This window comes from Tamandua tetradactyla, chromosome 9 (genome assembly GCF_023851605.1).
Source record: "Tamandua tetradactyla isolate mTamTet1 chromosome 9, mTamTet1.pri, whole genome shotgun sequence".
Classification (NCBI taxonomy): Eukaryota; Metazoa; Chordata; class Mammalia; order Pilosa; family Myrmecophagidae; genus Tamandua; species Tamandua tetradactyla.
The window spans coordinates 64,126,827-64,149,631 of record NC_135335.1 but is presented as its reverse complement, the minus strand read 5'-3'; the positions used below and the strand labels follow the sequence as shown (position 1 = coordinate 64,149,631).

Sequence of the window (22,805 nt, the reverse complement as noted above, 5' to 3'; positions counted from 1 at the left end):
AGTGTATAGGGGCGGGGATAAGAGAACTCTGTATTTTCTGCATGATTTTTCTGTAAACCTACATTTCTCTGATATAAAACAAAAGGGTGGTGGTGGGAGAGAACATGATGTGATGGTTCCTGAACCTGAACATGAAGAGACGATATGTAGACCCTATGAAGTATCCTCACCTGAAAAAAATAATGATAACAATAATCAATACAGGTTGTTTTAAACAACTAAACTTGTGGTGATTTGGTGTGTAGCCATAGAAAACTAATATGGTGACTTTAATTATTTTAATCTCTGAGCTTCCAATTCCTCATCTATAAAATGAACCCTATAATACCTATCTTCCTGTAAATACCTATCTCATAGACTTGTTTTGAAATTAGAAAGAATTAAACAAATAAAATGTTTATTGTGGGGATGGCATATGGTTGACATTCGTTCATTCTACAAATTTGAGGGCCTTACATATGTCACCTAGTGCTCTGGGAATTCAATAGATATGGGATTTTCAATCAAATCTTGATGGGAAAGACACTTTTATAATGTAACAATACTTTCAAATAACGCTATAAAGATTTAAGTCTCATAGGCATGTTTTTACGATCGTTAACCAATGCCTAGATGGATCCAGCCATAAAGTCCATCATTCCACCCAAAAGCCTTTGTGATCAACAGCTTATTTCTTCAGTTACATAAAAGTTTCATTATGGCTAGTTCTCACTCTGAAGACTTTTTTTGCATATCTCTGAAATGATGTGTTATAAACTGATCTGTAATGTTCGAGTGCAATATTTTCAGCACCAGCCGTGTATAGTTACACTGTGTTTATGATCTAGCAGTAAATCACTTCTAATCTTTTTGGGCAGAGGCAGAATATAAATCAATCATCAATTAACTTTCCATTTTCCACCAAAAAATTTATTTGTGCGAGTAGAAATGGAAATTTTAAATTCCAATAGATCTATTAAAACAGGACAGCTACCAAGCTAGAAAACAGCCTGTGCTTTAAGTAGGTGTTATTGTGACTAAACCAATATGTTAGTATGTTTCCTGTAAAACTTCATCACATAAATCAACTACTGAAAAGTTGGCTGGCCCCAAACTAAATTGTTGAACCGAATTTTATTGTTCAAGTAATTTTTATTTAAAGTAAAATACATGTCTTAAATTTAACCTTTTTGGAAGTTCAAAATATATGAATGATTTTCTTTCTTATTCCAGTGCACATTTAGCAAGATAACTGTAGCAGGAAAATTTTAAGTATTTTATGGTTTCTTCCACCTTTCCATCAATCCATCCATCCATCCATCCTTTCACTTTTAACACATTCCATTGCACAAGTTCATACTGAGCTGTGCTCTAGACAAGGCACTCCTCATTTTTCTGCCTCCAAGAGCTTCCAATCCATTAGGATGATAAGAGAGACTCAAATAACCATAGTACAATAAATATAAGATAAATGTTGCATAGGTCACCTCCCAGGGCTGAGTGATGGATCACTCCACACTCAAATAAGAGCTGGAGGAAAACTCTTAAATACAACAGCGCAGGTGGAATGAGTTCCAGACTGTGAGTCTCCATCATTCATCCCTTGAGTGACTCCAGACAGGTTACTTTCCCTCATAGGGCTCTCATTCTTTAGAAAACAAGAACTCTCTAGGTAAAGCAAGAGTAGTTATATCTTGCTCCAAGACACCTCACAGCCTGTCCACTGAAGGGTCAGAAGCAAGAGAGAAGAACTGAGAAACTCAGGAGGATCCAGGTTTCAGGACTCTTCATATCCAACTGAGCTGTAGGAAATTGAGAGGCTTGCAAATGAGAAAGAAAAACTATAATGCAGTGACTTCAGGGTCCTCAGCACCAATGCAAGAATGAAAACTTAGACTTTCTTGGCTTTCAGATCTACAGTCACATGAATTCAGGGCAAAAGTAATCTGAGTCATATCTTGACTTCCAAATAAATCACCCAGCACCCTACCTAGCTAGAACTATGCTTACCATAATGTATCTGCCTGTATGCTTCTGACGTGTTACTCTACCTCTTACTTTGGGTAATTCTCCCTTGCCTTCAATGAGGAGAAATTGTGCCTACACAGACTATGAATTCAAGGTCGAGGAGTTTCTTATCCATTTCCTAAGGCTATGAGTTGCCTCCCACACCTATAGTCTATGATTCAAGCTGCTAAGACACAAAAATGTTAGATGGCTTTTTTACGTTTAAATACAAATAAAATAACTGTTAAAGAGCCTTTAAAATTCTCTGCTGATGGCTCATCTTAATCTCTCTGACAGAATTCATCAATCCTAAAATTTGGGGCAACTGAAAAAGAAAGACCAAGGATTTCTAATAAACTGGGCAGCACCCAGATACCCATGGCCTTGCTACCATGTTCAAGGGAGTGAGCATGTGAGCTCTGATGTCAGGTTGCATGGGGCTTATTCCTGGTTCCACAAATTCCCTGTTACATGAGCTGGGACAACTTACTTTACTGTCCCCTCCTTTAATTTACTCATCTATAAAGTGGGGTAATAGCACCTGCCAGAATTAGCTATCAGCTACTGTATAAAAATAACCAAAAACTTGGCAGCTTAAAACAACAAATATGTATTACTTCACACACTTTCTAAGAATCAGGATTCTAGGAGTGGCTTAGCTGGATGTTTCTGGCTCAGCATTTCTCATAATATTGCCATCAAGCTGCCAAGGCTGCCATCATCTTGAGGCTTGATGGGTGCTGGGGAATCTGCTTCCAAGGTCACTCGTGTAGTTATCGGCAGGTTCATGACTGTAAGCCAGAAACTTCAGGCCCTCACCATGTGAGCCTCTCCACAGGACTGTCTGAGTACACTCAAGATATGGCAGCTGGCTTCTCCTAGAAAGGGGTAGGGAGGGAAGGTGAGAGGGAAAACAAGATGGAAGCCACAGTGGATTTTTTATGACCTGGTCTCCAAAGTTGCAACTGTCACTGTTATTTTATCCTATTCATTAGAAACAAGGCACTAAGTCCAAGACACATCAAGAGAAGAGGAATTACGGGAGTGCAAGGGTAGTTCAGTGGTAGAATTCTCAACTGCCATGTGGGAGACCCAGGTTCAATTCCTGGTCCATGCACTTCCCAAAAGCAAACAAACAAGCAAAACAAACACACAAATGATGCTGCTATAACGGGATACTCACATGAAAAAATAATGAAATGTGACCCAGCTTAGAGCATACAAAAAAAGGGGGGAGGGGAATTAGACTCCACCTCTTGAAGGGAAGTATCTCAAACAATTTTTGGATGTATTTTTAAAAGCACCACACTGTCTAACAGGATTATGTTCAAGGGTAAATGAATCAATACATATAAAACACTTAGAACAAAACCAAACATGTAATGAGAGCTTGATAAATACTAGCACCTATTTCTATTTCTCTTATTTCTTGTGTGTTTACCATGTGCCAGACACTGGGATCAGTTGGGGAGAGCAGAGCCAGAATGAATGTATTGAGGCAGGCTGGAGTAGGACACTCTGACCTGGCCAGGGGCATCGGTCAGTCCAAATGAAGGGATGGGTCAGCATCAAGCTACAGTCGAGATAACCAAATGGAGAGTGAGAAAGGAAGGGCTGAACAAGACTGGGAACGAAACCCTACTTCTCAGAAACAGTTTGATAGCCTGGTATAGAGAGAAAGGAGGGGAAGGCAGGAGGGGAAAGTGAAAATTTCCACCTCTGGACTGAGCCTAGAGCATGAAGATGAGCCAGTACATAAAACCTAAGTGTAGTTTGCCAAAAGCATACACTCTCTTGGACATGCCCGTGCTATCTCCTTAAGTGTGTACTCCTTGAAAACCTTTGCTATTTTCCTCTCGCATGTACTTTCCCTTCAATAAATTTCATTGCTTGCTATTACACATTCCCTGAATTCCTTCTTGCAATGAGAAAATCGAGCCTGGAGCAAGCTCCAGTGTCAGCAGAGATCTGGTAACAGTATAGCATTCTGACTCTGGAGCCAGCACCCTGAACTTCTCTTCTCCTCCACTTCTACCCACAAATTACCACCTGACCAATGAGTGCTTTAGGCATAGTAATTAGTGAAGAGTCCCCAATTATATCAAGTTGTCAAATATAGCAAGAACCTGACATTATATACTATAAGGTATCACTATGATTGTCTGCTCATCATCAATTTTACCCCTTCCCCTGTGCAACAGCCACATTATTGGGGTGTGGCCACAGCCCCAGGGATGGTCCCTGATTGGTCTAAACCAGTCATGGTAATCTCACTTCCCTGGGCAGTAACTAGCCGAGAACTGGACATATCACTCAATTCCGGCCACTCAGTCAAGAGGTAGAGTTTGCTGGGGGTCTGATAAAAATTTCCCCTGTTCTTCAGAGAGAACCATGAAAGGGACCTCATCTCTTTTTCTGGCTTTGTCAGGCAGAAAAGGGGGTCCCAGGGCCCCTGCCACTATCTGTCCACCAGAATGTAGAGAGAGTGACATGGATGAGAAGAAAGAATGGCAGCAAAACCAGAGAAAGGTCTGGTTTAATTAACTGAATCCTACCATCCTTCTGGCCTTGCCTCATTGTTTAAGACAGCTTGAGTTTGCTGCTGCCATTGTTTGCATCCAAAGGTAAGTATGCTCACTGATAAATCCTTAAGCATTCATGGTCATGGTCATATTTTACGTTTGTTTGTTTAAGCAGTGATCTAAATAACCATGACTGGTGATCATCTTTGGTTAAGTGAAGGTCTCCATAAAATTTATTCAATTATCACACTTCACGATACTGGCATTTAAAGTATATATTCCAGAGGACTTCCTGAAAGATGGCAGCTTAGTAAGACGCGCAGATCTTAGTTTCTTCTCCAGGACAGCTACTAGGGGAGTAGAAACGATACAGAAAGCGCCCAAAGCCACAACAGAGATAAAAAAGACAGCGTACCCCATCCTGGAACGGCTGGCTGGCTGAGAGAAGCAGCTCGGGTGAGATCGCCGAGGCTGGGCAGGGTGGCAAGCGGCCGGAGTTACTCCCTTCCCCCTTCCCGGGCCAGCTGGGAGAATTGGAGAGGCGGTCCCCTGAAACCAAGGCAGCTGGCGCCCACACCACGCGCAGCCCCCCGGACCAACTGAGAGAATTGGATCGGAAATCCCCAGGCCGCGGAGAACGGTGACGGGTGGGGGAGGCCCCTTCCAAACCCGTGACTCCCGGGGAACGTGCACTCTCTCGGGCGGGCTGCTGCCGCTGGCGCCCTCCCGCCACGCTTGTCGCCCAGGGCAGACTAGGAAATTCGGACGGGCTCTTTCCCGGGCTGCGGCGACCAGCAACCCTCCCTGCGTTCGGACCCCGGGCCGGCTCAAGCCGCTTCGGCTAGCGAAACCCCCGGACGGCGAGAGTTTTCCAAAGTTTAAGGTCCCACAGCACCTTTTACTGGTGGGACCCACAGACAAACGTGTGCCACGAGCGCCACCTACTGGGCAGGATAAGAAAAACAGAACCCAGAGATTTCACAGGAAAATCTTCCAAACTTTTGGATCCAATACCCAGGGAAATCTGTCTAAATGCGCAGACGCCAACAGAAGATAACGGATCACGCTCAAATAATCAAAAATATGGCCCAGTCAAAGGAACAAACCAATAGTTCAAATGAGATACAGGAGCTGAGACAACTAATGCTAAATATACGAACAGAAATGGAAAACCTCTTCAAAAACGAAATCGATAAATTGAGGCAGGACATGAAGAAGACATGGGCTGAACATAAAGAAGAAATAGAAAAACTGAAAAAACAAATCACAGAACTTATGGAAGTGAAGGACAAAGTAGAAAAGATAGAAAAAACAATGGATACCTACAATGATAGATTCAAAGAGACAGAAGATAGAATTAGTGATTTGGAGGATGGAACATCTGAATTCCAAAAACAAACAGAAACTATCGGGAAAAGAATGGAAAAATTTGAACAGGGTATCAGGGAACTCAAGGACAATATGAACCGCACAAATATACGTGTTGTGGGTGTCCCAGAAGGAGAAGAGAAGGGAAAAGGAGGAGAAAAACTAATGGAAGAAATTTTCACTGAAAATTTCCCAGCTCTTATGAAAGACCTAAAATTACAGATCCAAGAAGTGCAGTGCACCCCAAAGAGATTAGACCCAAATAGGCGTTCTCCAAGACACTTACTAGTTAGAATGTCAGAGGTCAAACAGAAAGAGAGGATCTTGAAAGCAGCAAGAGAAAAACAATCCATCACATACAAGGGAAACCCAATAAGACTATGTGTAGATTTCTCAGCAGAAACCATGGAGGCTAGAAGACAGTGGGATGATATATTTAAATTACTAAAAGAGAAAAACTGCCAACCAAGACTCCTATATCCAGCAAAATTGTCCTTCAAAAATGAGGGAGAAATTAAAACATTCTCAGACAAAAAGTCACTGAGAGAATTTGTGACCAAGAGACCAGCTCTGCAAGAAATACTAAAGGGAGCACTAGAGTCAGAACCGAAAAGACAGAAGAGAGAGGTATGGAGAAGAGTGTAGAAAGAAGGAAAGTCAGATATGCTATATATAATACAAAAGGCAAAATGGCAGAGGAAAATATTATCCAAACAGTAAAAACACTAAATGTTAATGGACTGAATTCCCCAATCAAAAGACATAGATTGGCAGAATGGATTAAAAAACAGGATCCTTCTATATGCTGTCTACAGGAAACACATCTTAGACCCAAAGATAAACATAGGTTGAAAGTGAAAGGTTGGGAAAAGATATTTCATGCAAATAACAACCAGAAAATAGCAGGAGTGGCTACACTAATATCCAACAAGTTAGACTTCAAATGTAAAACAGTTAAAAGAGACAAAGAAGGACACTATATACTAATAAAAGGAACAATTAAACAAGAAGACATAACAATCATAAATATTTATGCACCGAACCAGAATGCCCCAAAATACGTGAGGAATACACTGCAAACACTGAAAAGGGAAATAGACACAAATACCATAATAGTTGGAGACTTCAATTCCCCACTCTCATCAATGGACAGAACATCTAGACAGAGGATCAATAAAGAAATAGAGAATCTGAATATTACTATAAAGGAGCTAGACTTAACAGACATTTATAAGACATTACATCCCACAACAGCAGGATACACCTTTTTCTCAAGTGCTCATGGATCATTCTCAAAGATAGACCATATGCTGGGTCACAAAGCAAGTCTTAACAAATTTAAAAAGATTGAAATCATACACAACACTTTCTCAGATCATAAAGGAATGAAGTTGGAAATCAATAATAGGCGGAATGCCAGAAAATTCACAAATACGTGGAGGCTCAACAACACACTCTTAAACAACGAGTGGGTCAAAGAAGAAATTGCAAGAGAAATTAGTAAATACCTCGAGGCAAATGAAAATGAAAATACAACATATCAAAACTTATGGGATGCAGCAAAGGCAGTGCTAAGAGGGAAATTTATTGCCCTAAATGCCTATATCAAAAAAGAAGAAAAGGCAAAAATGCAGGAATTAACTGTTCAATTGGAAGAACTGGAGAAAGAACAGCAAACTAATCCCAAAGCAAGCAAAAGGAAAGAAATAACAAAGATCAGAGCAGAAATAAATGAAATTGAAAATATGAAAACAGTAGAGAAAATCAATAAGACCAGAAGTTGGTTCTATGAGAAAATCAATAAGATTGATGGGCCCCTATCAAGATTGACAAAAAGAAGAAGAGAGAGGATGCAAATAAATAAGATCAGAAATGGAAGAGGAGACATAACTACTGACCTCACAGAAATAAAGGAGGTAATAACAGGATACTATGAACAACTTTACACTAATAAATACAACAATTTAGGGAAATGGACGGGTTCCTGGAAAGACATGAACAACCAACTTTGACTCAAGAAGACATAGATGACCTCAACAAACCAATCACAAGTAAAGAAATTGAATTAGTCATTCAAAAGCTTCCTAAAAAGAAAAGTCCAGGACCAGATGGCTTCACATGTGAATTCTACCAAACGTTCCAGAAAGAATTAGTACCAATTCTCCTCAAACTCTTCAAAAAATCAAAGTGGAGGGAAAACTGCCTAATTCATTCTATGAAGCCAACATCACCCTCATACCAAAACCAGGCAAAGATATTACAAAAAAAGAAAACTACAGACCAATCTCTCTAATGAATACAGATGCAAAAATCCTCAATAAAATTCTAGCAAATCGTATCCAACAACACATTAAAAGAATTATAGATCATGACCAAGTAGGATTCATCCCAGGTATGCAAGGATGGTTCAACATAAGAAAATCAATTAATGTAATACACCATATTAACAAATCAAAGCAGAAAAATCACATGATCATCTCAATTGATGCAGAGAAGGCATTCGACAAGATTCAACATCCTTTCCTGTTGAAAACACTTCAAAAGATAGGAATACAAGGGAACTTCCTTAAAATGATAGAGGGAATATATGAAAAACCCACAGCTAATATCATCCTCAATGGGGAAAAATTGAAAACTTTCCCCCTAAGATCAGGAACAAGACAAGGATGTCCACTATCACCACTATTATTCAACATTGTGTTGGAGGTTCTAGCCAGAGCAATTAGACAAGAAAAAGAAATACAAGGCATCAAAATTGGAAAGGAAGAAGTAAAACTATCACTGTTTGCAGACGATATGATACTATACGTCGAAAACCCGGAAAAATCCACAACAAAACTACTAGAGCTAATAAATGAGTACAGCAAAGTAGCAGGTTACAAGATCAACATTCAAAAATCTGTAGCATTTCTATACACTAGTAATGAACAAGCTGAGGGGGAAATCAAGAAACGAATCCCATTTACAATTGCAACTAAAAGAATAAAATACTTAGGAATAAATTTAACTAAAGAGACAAAAAGCCTATATAAAGAAAACTACAAAAAAACTGCTAAAAGAAATCACAGAAGACCTAAATAGATGGAAGGGCATACCGTGTTCATGGATTGGAAGACTAAATATAGTTAAGATGTCAATCCTACCTAAATTGATTTACAGATTCAATGCAATACCAATCAAAATCCCAACAACTTATTTTTTAGAAATAGAAAAACCAATAAGCAAATTTATCTGGAAGGGCAGGGTGCCCCGAATTGCTAAAAGCATCTTGAGGGAAAAAAACGAAGCTGGAGGTCTCGCGCTGCCGGACTTTAAGGCATATTATGAAGCCACAGTGGTCAAAACAGCATGGTATTGGCATAAAGATAGATATATCGACCAATGGAATTGAATAGAGTGCTCAGATATAGACCCTCTCATCTATGGACATTTGATCTTTGATAAGGCAGTCAAGCCAACTCACCTGGGACAGAGCAGTCTCTTCAATAAATGGTGCCTAGAGAACTGGATATCCATATGCAAAAGAATGAAAGAAGACCCATCTCTCACACCCTATACAAAAGTTAACTCAAAATGGATCAAAGATCTAAACATTAGGTCTAAGACCATAAAACAGTTAGAGGAAAATGTTGGGAGATATCTTATGGATCTTACAACTGGAGGCGGTTTTATGGACCTTAAACCTAAAGCAAGAGCACTGAAGAAGGAAATAAATAAATGGGAACTCCTCAAAATTAAACACTTTTGTGCATCAAAGAACTTCATCAAGAAAGTAGAAAGACAGCCTTCACAATGGGAGACAATATTTGGAAATGATATATCAGATAAAGGTCTAGTATCCAGAATCTATAAAGAGATTGTTCATCTCAACAACAAAAAGACAGCCAACCCAATTACAAAATGGGAAAAAGACTTGAACAGACACCTTTCAGAAGAGGAAATACAAATGGCCAAAAGGCACATGAAGAGATGCTCAATGTCCCTGGCCATTAAAGAAATGCAAATCAAAACCACAATGAGATATCATCTCACACCCACCAGAATGGCCATTATCAACAAAACAGAAAATGACAAGTGCTGGAGAGGATGCGGAGAAAGAGGCACACTTATCCACTGTTGGTGGGAATGTCAAATAGTGCAACCACTGTGGAAGGCAGTTTGGCGGTTCCTCAAAAAGCTGAATATAGAATTGCCATACGACCCAGCAATACCATTGCTGGGAATCTACTCAAAGGACTTAAGGGCAAAGACACAAACGGACATTTGCACACCAATGTTTATAGCAGCGTTATTTACAATTGCAAAGAGATGGAAACAGCCGAAATCTCCATCAACAGAAGAGTGGCTAAACAAACTGTGGTATATACATACGATGGAATACTATGCAGCTTTAAGACATGATAAACTTATGAAGCATGTAATAACATGGATGGACCTAGAGAACATTATGCTGAGTGAGTCTAGTCAAAAACTAAAGGACAAATACTGTATGGTCCCACTGATGTGAACAGACATTCGAGAATAAATTTGGATATGTCCTTGATAACAGAGTCCAGCAGGAGGTAGAAACAGGGTAAGATAATGGCCAATTGGAGTTGAAGGGATACAGACGGTGTAACAGGACTAGATACAAAAACTCAAAAATGGACAGCACAATAATACCTAATTGTAAAGTAATCATGTTAAAACACTGAATGAAGCTGCATCTGAGCTATAGGTTTTTGTTTTGTTTTGTTTTGTTTTGTTTTGATTTTACTATTATTACTTTTATTTTTTTCTCTGTATTAACATTCTATATCTTTTTCGGTTATGTTGCTAGTTCTTCTAAACCAATGCATATGTACTAAGAAATGATGATCATGCATCTATGTGATGATGTTAAGAATTAATGATTGCATATGTAGAATGGTATGATCTCTAAATGTTGGGTTAATTTCTTTTTTTCCGTTAATTAAAAAAAAAAAAGAGAGAGAAGGGATAATTGGAGCTGAAGGGATACAGAGTGTACAACGGGACTGGATATAAAAACTCAGAAATGGACAGCACAATACTACCCAATTGTAATGCAATTATGTTAAAACACTGAATGAAGCTGCATGTGAGGTATAGGTTTTTTGTTTTTGTTTTGTTTTTTTTCTTTCTATTATTGTTTTAATTCTTATTCTGTTGTCTTTTTATTTCTTTTTCTAAATCGATGCAAATGTACTAAGAAATGATGAATATGCAACTATGTGATGTTATTAAGAATTACTGATTGTACATGTAGATTGGAATGATTTCTAATTGTTTTGTTAATTCTTTTTTTAATTAATAAAAAAAAAAGAAAAAAAAGAAAAGAAAAAAATAAAGTATATATTCCAAGGCCCTGATGGTTCATTGTCTTCTTGGAGAATCGATATAAGTGTAAATAAGTATTATCATGTGGCAGTATACTGTTTTCACTGTACAAAATTAGTTTCATCATTGAAGAGTTAGACAATATCAGTCAGAAAATGCAATATAGTAGCTCCTAGCTGAGTATGCTCCTTAAACATATTTTCATTCCTTTAAGGATATTTAGTTTGGAAAAGAAAAGGAACCACAGAATTTTTTAATAAATTAAGAAGGATTCCTATGTGGAGTTTTAGTTAATTATGGGAACTCACACACTGCTAACTCCTAGTCATTTGTCTTTAGCCAGACTCTTTAAATTTTTTATTGGAGTCAAGATATTTTCTTTGGTTTGACATTAGTGATAGCCAAAAATTAATTTTTCCCCACAGGAAATATTAGTCTCTCATTTGAGAGTCAATAATATTATTTTTCTCAGATAAATCATCAGCGAGTCAGCCAGCTCTGAAACACAAGACACATAAATCATAGAATCATGAAGTTGAAGGGATTTGAGGATCTTTAAGCCCTGTCCTTAGGTGGGTAAGGAAACTGAATACAGGAAAGGGGAAAGGAATTGTCTTCAGTCACAGGAGTTGAAAACAGTTAGGTCTGAAACCCAGGGCCCTTATTTTTCAACTGCATCATTGCTGGAACTGAAAATTACTTCAAATTCTTATTTTAAATAAATTTAACTATTAATTAAATTTTAATTATTAATCATTAATCAGAACATAAAAGAAGCAATGTTCTGTCTTTGTGTTTCTAACATTTGGCATCTCCATTTGACCTATGTTCATCTTGAGTTTTTCTTTAAACTGAGGTTTTCTTCCTTAGGAAGGATTCTTCACTTTTTATCTTCTTAGAGGTTGCAAGTTAAAAGTTAGAAAAGGTCTTTAGCTTGCAAGTCAACTATTTAATTAACCATCAGGTTTGCCCAAAGTGATCTGTGTTTTATTACTTGGCCCTCCTCAATTTGTTTCTTACCCATCAAAAGATGGTCAGTTTCTCCTTTGTTTGGCTGCAACTCAAACACATTTGAAGAAAACAGGGGATTTTGTGGACTTTTTCTGCGCTCTTCTCACTGTTGATCTGCCCAGGAGATGCATGAACAGCACTTATTAATCTTGCTGAAAGAATTTTGGCTTTGAATTTGTAATGCGCGCTTCAGGGAAAATCAGCTTTCACATCTGTACATGCTTCTCTGCATTTCGCACACCATCATAAAAAGGGGGAGGGGCTTCTCTTACAAATAAAGGCAATTTTCTTGTTTTACATCAGCTTATTAAGTTTCTCTCCAGAAAATGTTGCCCAAATATTTCAAGTTAGTTGATTTGCTTTTCTCTGTTAGTCACAACATCAACATCAAGTATAATTTTTCATATATTTGTGTGACTTAAACTTTCTAGAGCAGAGACTCATTTATATACTTTGGAGATAATTCTTATAATTAAAGAATATTGCATTTCCACAAAAACATTGTCCAATGGGAGTTATGCAAATACTAGGCTGTCTCTGCCCTGCAGCTTTTTAAATTGATCAGAACCTATTTTAAAATGTCACTTAGTGATAAATAGGAAGTATGCACTAGGTAGGTTCATCAAGGAGGAGATGAAAGGAAGTTCACAAAAAGCAAACATTGATTTGGAGAGTATAATGAATAAGGTTATGGGGAAAGCAAAAGAAATACCATCTAGTTGCAAAAAACCCCACGTATGGATGCCTCATTTAAAACTGAAGATGTTAATTAAGTGTGTTCCATTTGTACCATCTACCCCATCACACCCAAAACATGACAAGTTGAAGGAAAAGTTAGAGATGCCCATTCTAAACAAGTTAGCAGGAATGCATTCTACCTCATCTCATTCAAGTGCAAGACATATCACATCACTTTCCTAAGATTTACTAGAGTAACTAGAAATTCAATCTCATTCATATTTTGCAGTTGTATGAGAATCTAACAGTGTGCAGGAGAGATAGGAAAGATCCCCAGTCTTCAGTCTATATGGTCCAGTGTCCATCAACAGATGAATGGATAAGCAAAATGTTTATATACAGGCAGAGGGAATATAATTCAGCCCTAAGAAGGAATGAAGTTCTTATATATGCAACAATATGAATGGACCTTGAAGACATCATGTCGAGTGAAATAAGCCAGGCACAAAAGGACAATTATCATACAATCTCACTTATATGAAATACTTAGAACAAACAAATTCATAAAGTCAGAAATTAAAAGACAAGTGATCAAGGGCAGCACTAGGGGTGGGAAATGAGGAGTAGGTGCCTAATTGGTAAAGAGTTTTCTGTTTGAGTTGATAAAAAATTGTTGGCACTGTATGGCATTGATGGTAGCACAACACTGTGAACATAATTAAAACCACTAAATTGTATACTTTCTTTAAGTTTTCTTGGCTGCTCAAGAAAATACCACACAATAGCTTGGTTTAAATATTGGGAATGCATTATCTCATGGTTTTGAGTCTAGGAGAAGACCAAATCAAGTCATCATCAAGGTGAACTTTCTTCCTGAAGACTGGCATTCTGGGGCTGGCTGCCAGTGATCCTTGGTCCTTGGTCCTTGACTCCTCTGTCACAGCAATGAATGTGTCAGTCCCATCCGGCCTCTCCCTTCTCTTCTGGGTTCCAGTGACCCTCAACTTCTCACTTCCTTCAGCTTTCGCTCTCTCTGTATGAATTTCATTCAGCTTATAAAGAACTCCAGTAATAGGATTAGATGCACCCTGACTGAGTTGAGCCACATTTTAACTGAGTTAAGGGCCTACTCATAATGGGTTCATATGCACTGGAATGGATTAAGTTTAAGAACATGTTTTTCTGGACATAGCTCCAAACCACCACAACTTTAAAGTGGCTAAAATGGGAATTTTTATATTTTATATATGCTGTTGCAATAAAAATTTAGAAAAAAAAGAACTGTACAATACAAAGAGTGAACCTTAGTATAAACTGGACTATGGTTAATAATATAATTATAATTATACAGCTCCATCAGTTATAATAAAGATACCACACTAATTGAAAAATGCTAACAATAGGAAAACTGTGAGGGGATGGTAAAAGGTAATTTTACACTTTTTGCATAATTTTTCTGTAAACCCACAAGTGCTCTGATAAAATATTTTATATATAAATATAATATATGAAGAGAAACTACCTAACCATAGTGATTTTTAAAACTGGGATATCGACATAAGAACAGGAAAATGTACAACAGAATAGAGTAGAATGCTCAAAGATATAATTGAGATGAAGATGATGCCATCAATCAATGGGGGGAAAATTGATTGATAGTCGATATTGTAGGAGAAAATGGTTCACCATTTGGAAAAGAGCAAAACTTGAATCCCTACCTAAAACATCCAAATATGGTCTCCAGATTAATTATACACCTAAAAGTTAAAGTAAATTTTTTATTTTGTGACCTGTGCACAAAATCACAACTCGTTGGCCAAAAATTCCATTCATTTATTACACCAACATTAAAAAATGCTATTCAGTGAAGATTACTCTAGACAAAGAGAGCAGGAGAAAGGACAGCTTGGAAGAATATGCTTAAACAATACCTAAAACCATCTGTGCCAATTTGAAAGGATTTATGTGCCCTAGAAAAGCCATGTTTTAATCCTAACCAATCTTGTGAGAGCAACAATTTCTTCTAATCCCTATTCAGTACTATAGGTTGGAAACTCCATTAGATTATCTCCAAGGAGATATGACTCAATCAGTTGTGGGTATTAAACTTAATTAGATGGTGATATGTCTCTACCCATTCCACTTGAGTTTTGATTAGTTTACCGGAATCCTACAAAAGAGGAAACATTTTGGAGAAAGCTGGAAATTCAGAGAGAGCAGAGAAGGATGACAGAATGACAAGAGTCATGAAGCAGATTCCACCAGCCAGCAACCTTTGGAGAGGAAGGAGAATGCCCCTGGAGGATCTTTGTGAAACAAGAGGCCTGGAGAGGAAGCTAGCAGATGACGCTGTGTTCGCCACGTGCCTTTCCATTTGAGAGAGAAACTCTGAACTTCATTGGCCTTCTTGATTCGAGGTATCTTTCCCCGGATGTCTTGGATTGGACATTTCTATAAACTTGCTTTAACTAGGACATTTTCATGGCCTTAGAACTATAAACTTGTAACTTATTAAATTCCCCCTTTTTAAAAAACCATTCATTTTCTGGTATATTGCATTCTGGCAGCTAGCAAACTACAACACCAACAAAGGATGAACGAAAAAGGAGCTTTTTCCAACATCAAATTGCAGGAGCTCTAATGGGAGAACAAATGGGCAAAAGCTTTGAAACAGATCATTTATATGAGAGGAAATGCAAAAGACTACCAAATATAAGAAGAGGTTTTTAATCATATTAGTTATCAAAGTGAAAATTCCATCAAGAATGTGCTATTCCTAATACCTATTAGTCTGTTAATGATTGGAAAGCTGAACAATGTCCAGTGTGGATGAGGATGTAGAGATGTCAGGACTCTAGGATTGCTGATGAAACATGGAATGGCATAACCATCCTGGAAAGCAGTATGGCAATTCTAAGCCAAAAGAAGTAAATATCAGCCTATGACCCTTCCTTAATATAGATCCCACCGAAATCCACAAGGAGCCATTAACACGAAGGATGTTCAGCACAGGGCTGGTGATAGCAGAAGCAGTAGCAGTAGCTCTCCAACTCACTTCCCTCTTTTCTTCCTTCTGCACATTGGAGCCATGGGCATTGATTTAAAACACAAGCATAACCCATTATTTTCTTATTAAATCCCTTATGGATCTCCCTATGTGTTTCAACAAGAACAAAATCTCAAATTTTTCAGCATAGTACCTACCATGGCCTCAAATCCTAAACCCAATCTAGTTTTTCTGCCTCCTTTCCTGAAATTCCCTACCTGACATTTTACAGATGAGCAGTGAGAAACTGGAGGGGTTCCCTGAAATGATATCTGATCTACCCATGTGTCAATGCTTATTATGCTGACCCCTTTGCCAGAAATGCCTACCCATCCATGTTTCCTTCACCCGGCAACTCTTCACTCCTCTTCTCCTCAACCTCCTTGAATTAATCATTAAGATGTTAACTCCACCTCCAAGATATTTCGTGCTTCCAACCATTTCTCAGCCCCTCTACTGCAGATGCTCTTGTCCAAGTCAGGCCATCTCTTGTGCAAATTCCTGCAAAGAATCTTCCTACTCTCCCTGACACCATCTAACCTCCCCATTGCAGTCAGGTTGAACTTTTAGAACTGTGCTGTCCAATACAGGTGCCACTAACCACATATGGCAGTTCTCATTTAAATCTAAGTTAAATAAAATTTTAAAAAAATTTAAAAGTAGTTCCTCAGTCACACTAGCCCTATTTACCTAGGGCTAGCCACATCTAAGTAGGGCTACCATACTGGATAGCATGGGTAGAATGTTTCTATCAGTGCAGAAAGTTCTATTGGACAGTGTTGTTTTAGAATGTGTAGGATTCTCTGCTCAAACCCTTTCAATGTTTCTATCTCGCCCAGAAAGAACTCCAACATCTTTGCCATGTACTCAAGACTATTCATAAATTAGGCTCTGCTTACCTCTCTAATCTAATCCCCTACAACTGCTCCTTTCATTCTCCCTATTCTAGCCATGCTGGGTTTCTTGTTATTCCTTCAACAGGCCAAGCACATCCCTGCCCTAAGGTCTTTCTGTTTGTTGGTGCTTTCCCCCGAGATCCCTGCATGCCTGCCTCTTTCTCATCATTCAGGTATCAGCTCAAACATCAAAAAATTCTTCCGTGAACACTGTAAAGAAGTTCCTTTCTACCCAGCATTATCCAATTAAATTATATTTTCATCAAAGTATTTATCACTATCTGAAATTAACTTATTTTCTTTTTTGCTTATTGAATGTGTACACCACTAGGCATAAGGTCAACGGGAACAGAGAGCTTCTCTGTCTCATTCATCTCTTTGTCCCCAAACCTAGAATAGTGCCTGACATTCAATAGATGCTTATCAAGTTATTTATACTGACTGAGTGAATATAATCAGTTCAGATATCTTCTCCCCCAAAATCTCAGGATGAAGTTCACATGGATTTTAGGAAGTAAAAAGTATATCCTCCCAAAATGATTATGAAATTTCCCTATACTACAGACAATAGCATGCTCCTTACCTTTATAATATAAAATAATATAAAAATAATTATTAAATAAAAATTATTATATTATATTTATGCTTTCTGTACAGGCAACCAAATTCTCTTTAGTACATGTCCACATTAAAAAATAGTAACTACAATACAAAATATGAACAATAATTTATTACTATAATTTTTCTAGAATGCTGAACTTTCTCCAGGCATCCAATGAAAGAATTTATTAGATCAGTAGATGTTATTTTTTCTTTTAGTAAATCTCCATCTATAAATTTCAGCAGGTATAGCTTTGACAAATAGAGGTGACTATGAACTGTCACTGAAAGCCAAGCATTCATTTACAGCAGGGTTCTTTTTTTAAAGGTCTCTTTCTAATGAGTTCAATGCCAAGTGCTATGTTGTCAAATAAAAAGGGTAGATTCTCCAAAATTCTCCTTTTCAAGCTGTATAATGTTGAATACCTGTTAAAATCCAAACTTTTTCCTTTGCCGTTTGCTGTCTGTGGGTTTTAAGATTTTTTTCACCCTGAGATCAATTACTAATGGAAAATCAATGCTGAGTTTTTCATGAAAGCAATAGTGACATGTTTCATACATAATACTTTTTGTATTGAGTAATAAAATAAGTACATAATAGTCAGATACAGTTTCTTCCACAAGTCAGTATAAAGAAATCTCCTGTCCTTACGAAGTTAAAAGAAATACCTTTGTATGTGTGCATCTTCTTTGATTTAACCATCTTTCACCATGAATTTATCAGAGGGAATGTCATTTGACAAAACTCAAGGCATACATCAATATCCAACAGGAATTGGGTTGTGATCAGTTTTCCAACGTCTTCCTATTCCTTTGGTCTAATTCACCATTTCATATTCTTCATCCTGATTTTCAATCTCCTGCTTTCTTCACTGTTATCCAAGCCAATGTCCACAAGGAAACACCTCACCTTCCCTCCTCTCTCTTTTCCCTCATCACCTTCTCAGTGCCTCAGCCACATGATTTTGTCTCACTGTCCACCTGCAGAGCTCTTTACTGGTTTCATCTTCTCCACTTGTGGAATTCCTAACCTAGCAATGGCAAATACTGTAAGCATCAGTTATACAAACCCTCCCTTTCTGGCCCCAGGTTTCCACACTTTAAATATGGTCATTAAGACGGTCTGAGTCACAATATCCCTAACTTCCTCTGAACTCCTTTCCCACTATTTGTCATTTATTATGTGTTGTACACTGTTATACATTGTTGCATTTATATTTCGCATTAAAAATATATGCATCTTTTTTTTTCATGTTGGTTTTTTATTGAAAATTTTCAAACCTAGGATTAGGATTCTTTTTAAATATTCAAGGAACTTTATTTATTTATTTTTATTAATTAAAAAAAATTAACTAACACAACATTTAGAAATCATTCCATTCTACATATGCAATTGGTAATTCTTAATATCATCACATAGATGTACGATCATCATTTCTTAGTACATTTGCATCAATTTAGAAAAAGAAATAGCAAGACAACAGAAAAAGAAATAAAATGATAATATAGAGAAAAAAACAAAAATAAAAAATAAATAAATAAATAAATAAATAAAAACTATAGCTCAGATGCAGCTTCATTCAGTGTTTTAACATAATTACATTACAATTAGGTAGTATTGTGCTGTCCATTTTTGAGTTTTTGTATCCAGTCCAGATGCACAGTCTGTATCCCTTCAGCTCCAATTACCCATTATCTTACCCTATTTCTAACTCCTGATGGTCTCTGTTACCAATGACATATTCCAAGTTTATTCTCTAATGTCGGTTCACATCAGTGGGACCATACAGTATGTATATACCACAGTTTGTTTAGCCACTCGTCTGTTGATGGACATTTTGGCTGTTTCCATCTCTTTGCAATTGTAAATAATGCTGCTATAAACATTGGTGTGCAAATGTCCATTTGTGTCTTTGCCCTTAAGTCCTCTGAGTAGATACCTAACAATGGTATTGCTGGGTCGTATGGCAATTCTATATTCAGCTTTTTGAGGAACCGCCAAACTGCCTTCCACAGTGGTTGCACCATTTGACATTCCCACCAACAGTGGATAAGTGTGCCTCTTTCTCTGCATCCTCTCCAGCACTTGTCATTTTTTGTTTTGTTGATAATGGCCATTCTGGTGGGTGTGAGATGATATCTCATTGTGGTTTTGATTTGCATTTCTCTAATGGCCAGGAATATTGAGCATCTCTTCATGTGCCTTTTGGCCATTTGTATTTCCTCTTCTGAGAGGTGTCTGTTCAAGTCTTTTTCCTATTTTGTAATTGGATCGGCTGTCTTTTTGTTGTTGAGTTGAACAATCTCTTTATAAATTCTGGATACTAGACCTTTATCTGATATGTCGTTTCCAAATATTGTCTCCCATTGTGTAGGCTGTCTTTCTACTTTCTTGATGAAGTTCTTTGATGCACAAAAGTGTTTAATTGAGGAGCTCCCATTTATTTCTTTCTTTCTTCAGTGCTCTTGCTTTAGGTTTAAGGTCCATAAAACCGCCTCCAATTGTAAGTTTCATAAGATATCTCCCTACATTTTCCTCTGTTTTATGGTCTTAGACCTAATGTTTAGATCTTTGATCCATTTTGAGTTAACTTTTGTATAGGGTGTGAGATACGGGTCCTCTTTCATTCTTTTCCATATGGATATCCAGTTCTCTAGGCACCATTTATTGAAGAGACTGTTCTGTCCCAGGTGAGTTGACTTGACGGCCTTATCAAAGATCAAATGTCCATAGATGAGAGGGTCTATATCTGAGCACTCTATTCTATTCCATTGGTCAATATATCTATCTTTATGCCAATACCATGCTGTTTTGACCACTATGGCTTCATAATATGCCTTAAAGTCCGGCAGCGTGAGACCTCCAGCTTCGTTTTTTTCCCTCAAGATACTTTTAGCAATTCGGGGCACCCTGCCCTTCCAGATAAATTTGCTTATTGGTTTTTCGATTTCTGAAAAATAAGTTGTTGGGGTTTTGATTGGTATTGCATTGAATCTGTAAATCAATTTCGGTAGAATTGACATCTTAACTATATTTAGTCTTCCAATCCATGAACACGGTATGCCCTTCCATCTATTTAGGTCTTCTGTGATTTCTTTTAATAGTTTTTTGTAGTTTTCTTTGTATAGGTCTTTTGTCTCTTTTGTTAAATTTATTCTTAAGTATTTTATTCTTTTAGTTGTAATTGTAAATGGAATTCGTTTCTTGATTTCCCCCTCAGCTTGTTCTTTGCTAGTGTATAGAAACACTACAGATTTTTGAATGTTGATCTTGTAACCTGCTACTTTGCTGTACTCGTTTATTAGCTCTAGTAGTTTTGTTGTGGATTTTTCCAGGTTTTTGATGTATGGTATCATATCGTCTGCAAACAGTGATAGTTTTACTTCTTCCTTTACAATTTTGATGCCTTGTATTTCTTTTTCTTGTCTAATTGTCTCTGGCTAGAACCTCCAACACGATGTTGAATAATAGTGGTGATAATGGACATCCTTGTCTTGTTCCTGATCTTAGGGGGAAAGTTTCCTGATCTTAGGGGGAAAGTTTATATGTATCTTTAATCTGTTTGTAACTTCAACATCCTGGACAGATATGTACTGAACTGAAGATTATTGCTGAAGTGTAAATATTATGGGTTAGGACCCACCTAGATTGGAGTTCTGGCCCGGTCACTTACTTTGTGAGATTTTCTTTGAAGATATTGCTCTGAGCATCTCTGACTATCTATCTATCTATCTATCTATCTATCTATCTATCTATCTATCTATTTATCTATCCATCTATCTATCTATCTATGTTTGAAAAAAATAGCCACCTTGTAAGAAAATAATATGCTTTTAAAATATGAACTAGAAATGTATTTACGCTCTACAACTAATCATTTAACTTGAAAACATGCTAAGGGTTTTTGGCTTAAGAGATAGAAATTCCAGACACAAAATACTTCCAATGATATTAATTTCATATAAAATGGTTCTTTGTCTTTCCTAAGTGGAGCAAAATTTTTGCTTTTAAGTTTCAATAAAGCCAAAGAAAATATTTTTTCCAAATCATATTCGTCAGAATTTTAATGACTAGTACTGCTCAAGAAGAGAATTTGGGATATCTAAGCATCAGTTATTAGTCTAAATAATGGAATGGAAATGGAGAGTATACCTCGTAAAAGGTTCTCTACATGGTAAGACATGTATAGGAATACAGTGTATGCTATGTTTGCTAAGGAAAATAGAAGAATTAGCTAAACATGGTTTGATCATCAAGGTCAGCAAGATACTTGGATCCACGGGAATGGGGCAGAGTGATGAAGAGGAAGACTTGACAATTTGACACTTATGGTACTGCAAGAGAGTGGAAGAACAGTGTGAAATTTGGGAAGAGCCTGTGCAGAAGACAGAGCTCGAGATCACATGGGCAAGGACTTGAGTAGTGGATTTAGAAGACTCTGTTGAGGCTGCCATTTACAGATCTCCTGAGTGTGTGCTTGCCGTCCTTTCTCTGGCTGATGAGCTTTTGACCAGCATAAATAAACCAATCCACATGGCTGTTTCTATCCTTTCTTATGCATTATGGGTGGACAGCAATTAGGAACTTAGATTCTGATGTCTGGGTTCAAATCCTGGCTTACACTTACCAGCTACATGACCTCTTTCAAATCATCAACCTCTCTGTGGCTCAGGTCTCCCATCTACAAAATGGTGGTGCTCACAGTGCTGACCACAGGGCTGCTGTGGGCTTTAACAGGAGTAATACTGGTCCAGTACTTAGGGTAGTGCCTGGCACACAACATTGCTCTATGATGTTAGCTATTTTCATTGTGCATTATGACACAGTCCAGAGATGGAGCAAATGTGGTGTGTTCTAACATAACCTATAACTGACTCAAATTCTCTAATGCATCTCTTAGAAAGTTATATTTATCTAGATTATACTAATTATACTATATTTCTTATTTAGTGTTAATAGTGGAACTTCAATTATAAAACAAGTCAAATTCTTGGACTAATCATGAATTTTTTTCTTTAATAAGCCATTTATGTGCATGTTCTATTATAATTTGCAAGATAATATTAATGTTAAAAACCTAATCATATCAGGTGGCCATGGTGGCTCAGCAGGCAAAGTTCTCACCTACCATACCAGAGACCCAGGTTTGATTCCCGGTACCTGCCCATGTGAAAGAAAAAAAAAAAACAACTAATTACATCACACCTATAAGCATGGCTATTATTATTTTTTAACAAAGAAAATAATAAGTGTTGACAAGGTGCAGAGAAATTAGAAAACTTATACATAGGAACATAAAATGGTTCAGCCACTGTGAAAATTAGTTTGGCCATTCCTCAGGGAGTGGAATATAGAGATTA

At 37.4% G+C, this 22,805-nt stretch overlaps 1 long non-coding RNA gene across 7 annotated transcripts in view; it reads right to left on the bottom strand.

Annotated features, from left to right (window-relative positions):
- The window catches only part of LOC143646136 (uncharacterized), a 76,990-nt gene extending 54,789 nt beyond the window's left edge, over positions 1-22,201 (bottom strand). For all 7 annotated transcript variants that reach the window (XR_013157326.1, XR_013157324.1, XR_013157327.1 and 4 more), the window contains exon 1: positions 22,073-22,201. This is a non-coding gene — a long non-coding RNA (uncharacterized LOC143646136). The remainder of the gene's footprint in view (positions 1-22,072) is intronic.
- Positions 22,202-22,805: the final 604 nt, after the last annotated feature.